This window comes from Sinocyclocheilus rhinocerous, unplaced genomic scaffold (assembly GCF_001515625.1).
Source record: "Sinocyclocheilus rhinocerous isolate Xijiao unplaced genomic scaffold, SAMN03320098_v1.1 scaffold2021, whole genome shotgun sequence".
NCBI classification, from domain to species: domain Eukaryota; kingdom Metazoa; phylum Chordata; class Actinopteri; order Cypriniformes; family Cyprinidae; genus Sinocyclocheilus; species Sinocyclocheilus rhinocerous.
In genome coordinates, this window is record NW_015662687.1 from 212,332 (window position 1) to 220,599 (window position 8,268).

Sequence of the window (8,268 nt, forward strand, 5' to 3'; positions counted from 1 at the left end):
TGATAGAGCTTGGAATAGCCAGGACAATTTCTAATATAACTCCGACTGGATTCGTCTGAAAGAAGAAAGTCATATACACCTAGGATGCTTCGAGGGTGAGTAAGACACAAGCTAATTTTCATTTTTGGGTGAACTAACCCTTTAACACAGTTTAATGTTCACTGACTATACCACAAGTATGGTATTCATGGGTTTACTCAGAGGCGGACAGTAACTAAGTACATTTACTTGAGTATTGTACTTAAGTACACTTTTTGAATATCTGTACTTTACTTGAGTATTTTTTTTTTCTGGGAACTTATGACTTTAACTTCACTACATTTGAAAGACGGGTAGGGGTGTTAAATTTTCTCTGGGTTTACTCACCCCAAATGTGTCTTGTTCTTGCTCAACCAATAGCAAGAGTTTGGGGCGTGCTGAGTGAGCTTGGGTTTTTTTTTTTGCATTCCCGGGGTCTGTTTGGAATGAACATTTTTCGAACTTAAACCATATTGTATCTGATCAATAACGTCTCATTATGGCGTGAATACACAAAAATGTATCTTTTTATTGTAACAGTGTTATTATCATGTTATTACTACATTTACCCATTTTTAAATTCTTTGAAATGTAAAATTTTACATGAACTAAAGAATGCAATAAAATATATCTTAAAGCTTTTCAATACTTTTTAAAATATATAACTAATCATTATATAACTAATATATAATATATTTTAATACATAACTAATAGTATATATATATATATATATATACCTATACTGAAATACCGCCTTTGAAATCAATGGATTGAAATAAATTCCTTTGAACTGAAATGTATGAAATTACATATTCATTTTCTATCAAAACAACACCAATATTATTATGCAGTGTTTTTAAAGAAAATATATTCATTTTATTTGCAAAAACTTTTACTTTCAGATTAATCAATTTTTCATGCTGCAAATGATCATCAATAGGCATATTTATGTTTATCAACAAAATTCAGTGTGAGGTGTGAGAAAGAGGCTAAATATATTGTACAAAAATATTTTTGAGACAAATCTCACAGAAGAACATAATGTGTAAAGCTCAGTTGATACAGGTACACACACACACACACACACACACACACACACACGTATGTATATAAATTTAAGTTTTACACCTTATAAATAAATGAACAAATAATTTAATAAATAAAAAACATATATAAATCATGTATTTTTCAATTTATATACGGCTAAATATATATTTATATGTTATATTTATTAAGTATTTAGTCAAAATACATGGCTACTTTTAAGCAGCCATCAATTGAGAGAGATACTTTTTTGCATCCCGAATGTTGTAGTTACTGCATCTACCAGCAGAGGCTAACTGGGCCATGAAAACCAGCCAAACAAGATACACAATTCTGAGTTTGACACAAGTGATCCTTTGATTTAATCTCGGATTCAAATTTTTGTGGTGCAAGAAAAAAAAAAAACAATCCATCAGAGTGATTAATATGCTTCCCAAAGATGCAATATTAATTGTGCAGAATATCACAGGGTAATATTTACTACCTTGAGATTTGTATGAAATAGAGATGGAAAGAAAAGATTCTTTCCTCGGTTTGTGATGATAATTTCCCCTGCGCATCCGACAGATCATTTGTTAAACAGACAAGAACAGAGAAGCGTGTTTAATCCCCCGACCTGTTTCCTACTTGGAGTGACATTGACTTTTCCCTGGGTTCCAGTGAGATTGACGAGCCAGTCCAGTCTCAGTACTACAGAGACCCCCTCCTCAATGTATGTCTCTTGCCATCATCCATTCTGGCACACACAGCGCACATCTCCTCCAGCTCATGCCGTGTGCGTGATAAAACACTGTTAGGCCAGCGCTCCGGCCCCGAGGCCCTGCTTCCAGTCAATCACGCCACCAACATTTCTTAATCAGTATTTTTGTCTTCTGTAGCAGTTAAAATATCCTTGTTTAAATATAAAATATAAATTTATTTAAGAAACAATAGACATTCCAGCTAAGAAAAACATGTTCATTTTGCTTTTTAAAATGTTTTAAACCATTTTTTTTTCTTGGTTAATTGAATGTTAGAGAAAACATTGTATTAAATATAATATACAATATATTATATTGCTCATTAACTAATCTCAACACATTAGACCTTATTGTAAAGTGCTATCGATTCTTTTTTCTTGTTTAAACATAAATCTAACAAAAAATGTATGCTTAAAACCAGAATATATATATATATATATATATATATATACACAGGGCCTAAAACTAACTTTTTGCCACACCTGCCAATGGCCGGTGACATGATAAAATTTACCGGCCATGAAACTCTTTTAGCAAAAACAGGCAGTTATTACTACTACAATGACTAAATATATTTACAATATTTTTAATTTGTCCTGCTGGTGCATTTTCCCTCAATTTTCCCTATTAATTATAGCCATTCAACATTACAGTTGTCACAATTTAGCCTAATGCGAGGAGCGAGGAAAACAGGAGTACACGAACCACAATAGTCTTTTAATTCAGAATATCCAGGAAGTAACACTTGACAGCTTGGAACACAGGAAACACAGGGGTTGACGTTCAATCTCAGACAAAGACAGACAGCACAGACTGGGGCTAGTAAACACTGCGCAATTAGGGGAACACAGGTGCATGGAATGACTAATTAACTGAGAAACGGCACACCTGGGGAGGGAAAACACAACACAATGAGTCCAGGGGTGTGACATTACTCCCTCCTCCCGGAAGGTGTGTTCTTGCACCGTAGAAACAACATGGGGAGGGGAGTGGGTGGGAACTAGGGAGGAGGCTCAGGAGGAGGACGGACACCGCTCGCAGATCGCGGCGGGAAATGGCTCTCCGTCATCGGTGGGCTCAGGCTGATGCTCCGTACCGCGGGGAGATGGTGGGCTGGGCTCTGGGTCCGGAGTGGGTCCGGCGAGATCCTCCATGGGGCAGATGGTGAGTGGCGACCCGATTCTCGCCAGAGTCCACTCCACGAAGGTGGCAAATTCCTCACGAGGACCATCTTCGGACGACAGCGCTCTGCACTTGGCGTTCAGTCTTGCATCATAGAAAGAGCAGAGCGCGTCGTCCGGATAGCTGGTGAGGTTAGCGACCAACAGGAACAGTTTGGTATGGTCCTCGAGAGCTTTGTCTCCCTGCTCCAGCAGGAGAAGGAGGAATTCGGGGCGAAGGCCACTTAATATAAAGTGGGTCCGTTAATCTTCCGAAATGAAGCAGCAAAATCTTCTCAGGTAAAAGTTATTAGAACCGTGTCTAGGGACAAGCTGGCCATCACACTGCTCTGACCTTATCAGTCTGTTTGTATCCTATTATTTGATTCGCTCTTGTCGCTTATGACAGAACAGCTAATCACGATGATCTTGTCTTCGGAAAATATTATTTTATTCGCTTATGTCAGAAACAGCGAATCTCTTTAAAAACTGGCTGTTGTTTTCACTTCATTGCATTGTTATTATTCGTAAAAGTTGTACCCGCCAACAGGCGACTGACAGTGTTACATATACTCGTCAACGCCGATTTTTACTAGCATTTGGCGCTTGGCGAGTGTTAATTTTAGGCCCTGTATATATATATAGTAAATGATAAACACATGACATGCCAACTTTATCACTGACCCGAGACCCTTTCCAGGAAGTGACCTATGTGGACGACGTTCACTCAGCCCTGAGACTGCCAAGAGAAAGGCTGCTTATGGCTTTGCAAGGTGCTGTTCTGCTTTGTGCTACAGCTGCAAACAGCTGGAGGCTTTTGAAAGAGCTGGAGTTTTTTCAAGAAAACTCAGCTGCCTTGTTTGTCATTCTGGTCATCTGATCCGTTGCACATGAGTGGACGTTAAGAGGTTGTTTGACTTCAAAGTCTTGCCACCTACTTTGTCTCGGTGGAGCTCCCCTAATCCCCTACTTGTAGCCACACTGTTGAGGACAGTGGACTCTTTTGCAATTTGTTTTTGAAATTCATGACAAAGGCTACACAAAACCTTCTAATATTTCACCACTTTGAACTGTAACTTACCATAGCATGAGATTATTATGACCTACTCACACAACCACGTTGGAATGAAGCCAGCTATGAAATCAGACTGTAATCATTAGAGTTGAACTCTACGACATATACCGTGCAGTCCAAACTGCTCTGAGACCATACTGGAAATCTGTTTCTTTTTCTTCCAAAGAAACATTTTTGAATGAATGTTGATGTAAAAATTTAAATGCATTATAATATTTGAAGGTTTGTTTGTTATATGTTTTTAAATGCACTATACTTTCTAAAGGTGTAATAATAGATAAGTATTATGATGTATTATAATTGTGGTTACACTTATTCATGAGATACAGTGCATTATAAGGTGAACTGCAAGGCATAATTAATGCATTAAAACTACTTAAAGGATTCATTATATATAAAGGATTTAAGTAAAGTGTTACCACAAATTAAAATCTTTATAAGCAGTAAAGCAGTTAGACGAGCATTTGTGGTTAAAAAAGTTTTTTTATTTTATTTTTTTAAAGAAAATGACAGATCGTTTCACTAGATAAGACCCCTGTTCCTCGGCTAGGATCATGTAGAGCTCTTTGAAGCTGCATTGAAACTGCAATTTGGACCTTCAACCCGTTGGCCACCATTTAAGTCCATTACATGGAGAAAAATCCTGGAATGTTTTCCTCAAAAACCTTAATTTCTTTGTGACTGAAGACAGAAAGACAAGAACATCTTGGATCACATGGGGGTGGGTAAATTATCAGGACATTTTTATTCTGGAAGTGAACTAACCATTTAAACTCAATTACAGTGGTGGACAGTAACGAAGTAGTTTTACTTCGTTACTGTACTTAAGTACATTTTTCAAGTATCTGTACTTTACTGGAGTAGTTTTATTTTGAGTAACTTTTACTTTTACTTTACTACATTCCAAAGCATAAGATCGTACTTTTTACTTCACTACATTTCATAAAATTTGGTTATTTTGGGAAAATACCAGGTATTAAAAAAATATATGCTAATATAAAATTAAATGATAAAATTAGCCTATATAAAACTGCAAAATAAACATTCATCTATCGGTACTTTTTACTTAAGTACATAAAAAAATCAAGTACTTTCGTACTTTCACTCGAGTAAAATTGAAAACTGAGTACTTTTACTTTTACTGGAGTAATATTTTATTATACGGATCTGTTCTTTTACTCAAGTACTTGATTTGTGTACTTCGTCCACCACTGCTCAATTAAAATTAGTTTTTTTCCCCAAGTAACAAAAACATTTGGTGGTTTATGCTAACTATACTCTGCTTTACGCTGCCCCCCCCCCCAAATATAAAAAATACCAGATATATTTAATTCAATTTAAAATAAGCTGAACTGAGCATTAAAATAACACAGACTAAATACAATAAATCATGCACGTTCATCTTCCCCGCTGCTGTAACGTTAGCAGTTTTACTAAAATGCTATGCATTTAGCCCTAAGTGACGTCTGTTTATATATATTGTGTCAGCACACATAGCCTAAGTTACTATATAAAAAATACCAGATATATTTAATTCAATTTAAAATAAGCTGAACTGAACAAGTGAACTTCATCATCACAGAAGATTATTTTGCAATATTGCATCTTTAAAGGAATAAATGAATGTATAGTCTGGACAAAAAGGAGCATCATGTCACTGACCCACATAATAAATGCAGTTCAATTCATAGAATTTTTTCATTTTAACTTTTCACTCGTGGAAAAAAAAAACAACAACAACAAAATAAAAAATGGCATTTCTACTAGAGATGCCCACTGGATCTCAAATCCCTGTACCAGGTGTTTGGCTGACAGTCCTCATAAGGAATCCCAGCTCTGTATCTGAGGAGCACATAAAAGCGCCCATCTCACATGACTAATGTAGTTCACCTATCCCGTCTGACCATATTATCACACACAGCACTCCTGTGGCCTTGTTATACTTATGTGGGAAAGATACAGTGAGCCAAAGGCATTGACTCTGTGCTTATACCTGCATGTCTGCTTTACATTTCATTTCATTATCCTCAACCCACATGAGTCCTTCTGGAGCAGAGCGGCAGTAGATCACCTGCTGAACAAATTGAGCAGCATCCCACATACTGAATTCATTGCCTCTGAACCAAGGAGCAACGGCCTGCTCTCCCCCGTTCTTCCTGTGAACATCAGGCACATCTGCAGCAGCACATCTGCTCCTTCTCAAGCTCTCTAGGTAGAGTCGAGCCGGCATCATTCATCCTGCTGGGAACAGCCATGTTTGACTGCCTTGGAATTCTAAAGATAGGTCGCATTAAAATCGCACAATAAATTACGCACCTAACTATATCTGTAAGGGTATGAAATGTTTTATCGATAGAGGGCTGTAACTTGGCCTTCTCAGACGATCCATAATGTTCTGAGAACAGAAGCCTGCAAACTAGTGGAGCTGCTAACCATATGTGCAGTGCTAAAACTAAAACTTTCAGTGCGCGTCACCTTAGGAAGCCTTCGCTTTGCCAGAAAGCATTGTCACTTTTCCCAAACACTCATCTTCATTGTTAGATTTACTGTGGGGATATTTTATTCGTATTTTGGAGAAATATGATCCAAAAATGTCACTTTCAGATACCATAGCCTATCCCAAACAATGCCTGCTTTGTTCGAAACAGGCCTCCGTTCCAAAAAATAAGCCAATGAGTGGAAGACTGTGATGTTAATGGAAAAGGAACGAAAAAGCTGAGCTTTTTTTTTTTTTTAATTGCTCACTGAAACTACAGAAGTCTTAGACTTACCGCTGACAGATGGCAAAAATGACATCCTCTAATTAAATCCTTTCTTTGTGGCTGTCAATGGGTACAGTGTGTGCCAAATGTCTTGGTGATTTGCAAGTTATTTTAGTTTGTTTGGAATGGAACAGAAACCTTACAGAGCAGTTAAATCCCACTAATTAGATAGTGCCTACAACTGTTGACTGTTAATAATCATCTGATGACCAGAAAAAGATTCATTAAAGGAAAAAATAAAGAGAGAAAGTATGAAAGAAAATTAAAACTACTGTATGTAATGGATATGAACCAATGACAAATAAGGATGTGTAAAAATGAGGAAAGTAGAAACCTTACAAAATCTATTTTAAAATGCATTTGGCAAGTTATTAATTCAACCTTATAAATGTGTTCATGTTGGCTTCATATATAACCATTCCAAAGTTTAGGGTCTGTAAGATTTTTTTTTTTCTTCATGTTTTTGAAAGTCTCTTATGCTGTGGCATTTATTCGATGAAAGGTTTTATTTAAATTACATTTTAAAATGTAATTTATTTCTGTGATGCAAAGCTGAATTTTTCAGCATCATAACTCCAGTCTTCAATGTCACATGATCCATCAGAAATCAGTCTAATATTTATTATTATCATCAATGTTGAAAACGGTCTGTAAGATTTTTTTTTTCTTCATGTTTTTGAAAGTCTCTTATGCTGTGGCATTTATTCGATGAAAGGTTTTATTTAAATTACATTTTAAAATGTAATTTATTTCTGTGATGCAAAGCTGAATTTTTCAGCATCATAACTCCAGTCTTCAATGTCACATGATCCATCAGAAATCAGTCTAATATTTATTATTATCATCAATGTTGAAAACTTTAAAACAGCTGTGCTGTTTAATATTTTGTGTTTTTCAGGATTCTTTGATGAATAAAAAAATTCAAACAAACAATATTGATTTGAAATAGAGAATTTTTTTGTGGTAAAATGTAAAAATCTTTACTGTATAGAACGGGGATGGCGAACGTCGGTCCTGGAGAGCCGCAGCCCTGCAGAGTTTTGCCTGCAAGCAAGCAAAGAAGAAAGCAAGCAAGCAAGCAAGCAAGAAAGAAAAGGTAACTGCGACTTATCTCATAATTCAGATTTTCCCCTCACAATTCTGAGTTTATATCTCACAATTCAAACTCACAATTCTGTTTATATCTCAGTTCTTAGTTTATATCTCAGATTTGCAAGATATAAACAGAATTGTGAGATATAAACACAGAATTGCAATATAATCTTTCTATTGTGAGAAAAAAGTCAGAATTGTGACCCTGGACCACAAAACCAGTCTTAAGTGTCAATTTTTCAAAATTGAGATTTATACACCATCTGAAAGCTGATAGGACAATATTTGGTCGAGATACAACTATTTGAAAATCTGGAATCTGAGGGTGCAAAAAAATCAAAATATTGAGAAAATCACCTTTAAAGTTGTCCAAATG